The sequence below is a fragment of the Malania oleifera genome, chromosome 10, assembly GCF_029873635.1.
Source record: "Malania oleifera isolate guangnan ecotype guangnan chromosome 10, ASM2987363v1, whole genome shotgun sequence".
NCBI lineage: Eukaryota > Viridiplantae > Streptophyta > Magnoliopsida > Santalales > Ximeniaceae > Malania > Malania oleifera.
Window position 1 is genome coordinate 64,740,567 of NC_080426.1, and position 1,132 is coordinate 64,741,698.

Here is a 1,132-nt window from a genome sequence, read left to right on the forward strand (position 1 = left end):
TCGAAAAGTTGGATATGGTCGAGGGAGTGATGCACTCAGGTTCTGTGGAGGTCTTTGGAGTTGGAAGTCTGGAGCTTGTGGCCTCCAGGGGAAGTTGGGGTATTGCTTCCATATGAAACCATAGGTATTCAAGTTGTATTTGTTTGTCTATCAGTCATACCAATGATGGGTGGCTCTTATTTCCTCCCACACAAGCTCAAGTTGGGAAGGCGTGTGTGGGCAGTTATAATATATGTGCACAGGGTCAGAAAAATTTGCACAAACTTCTACACATGCCATCAATTGCGGTTGTTGTCGTATAGACAAAAATTGATCAAGTTTCTAGGATATGGTGTGCAGAGTAGGGCTTAGGTCCTGGCTCGTGGCTAACGTGTAAACTCCCTTAGGTTTAGAATTTGATGGAGTAGGTAGACTATGGGAGGCAGCTATGTGCTACTGAGAGTTTTTAGCTGGGTTTTCAAAGAGAATCCAGGCCTCGTTCTCGTGCTTAGTGAGGAAATTACCTCCATATGATGCATCAACCATAGACCTATCTGTCTAAGCCAACCCTTCGTAGAAAGTTTAGACTAATTTCCACTTGGGGACTTGGTGATGTGGACATTTACGGAGCTGGTCCCTAAAGTGCTCCCAAGTCTTGAAAAAGAGTTCCCTATCCATTTGTGAGAAACTTGTGATGGCTCTCCGAAGTTGATTAGTCTTCCCAATTGGAAAGTACTTTTTAAGGAATTCATGTTGCATGGTGCCCCAGTTGGTCACCGAGTTCGGTTCTAAGGACGTTAACCAATATTTGGCCTTATCCTTCAGATAGAAAGAGAAAAACCTAAAATATAGAGCATCATCACTGAAATTATGGATGCGGATGGTGGAACAAATTTCCAATAACTCATCTAGATGCTAATAAGGATTTTCAGTAGAGTTCCCATGAAAGTTGGGCAGCATCAAGATGATCGAAGTCTATCTCAAATTGTGCCACATGAACATCCGGGAATCGGTTGCAAGATGGCGATTGTATGCATTAGGTAAAAAGTAGTCCCTAAGAGGCCGAAGGTGTTGCTCTCCCACCATAGGTAGGTGAGGAGCATGAGGTTCTAAGATTTGTTCCGCGAGAACCGGGGGGTTATCTTCAGCCATT

The 1,132-nt window shown here is 43.8% G+C and overlaps 1 non-coding gene across 1 annotated transcript; it reads left to right on the forward strand.

The window, feature by feature from the left end:
* Positions 1–583: 583 nt before the first annotated feature.
* On the forward strand, positions 584–689 carry LOC131167170 (small nucleolar RNA R71). The gene has a single exon (XR_009140028.1). It is a non-coding gene; the product is annotated as a small nucleolar RNA R71 (small nucleolar RNA).
* The last annotated feature ends 443 nt before the right edge of the window (positions 690–1,132 follow it).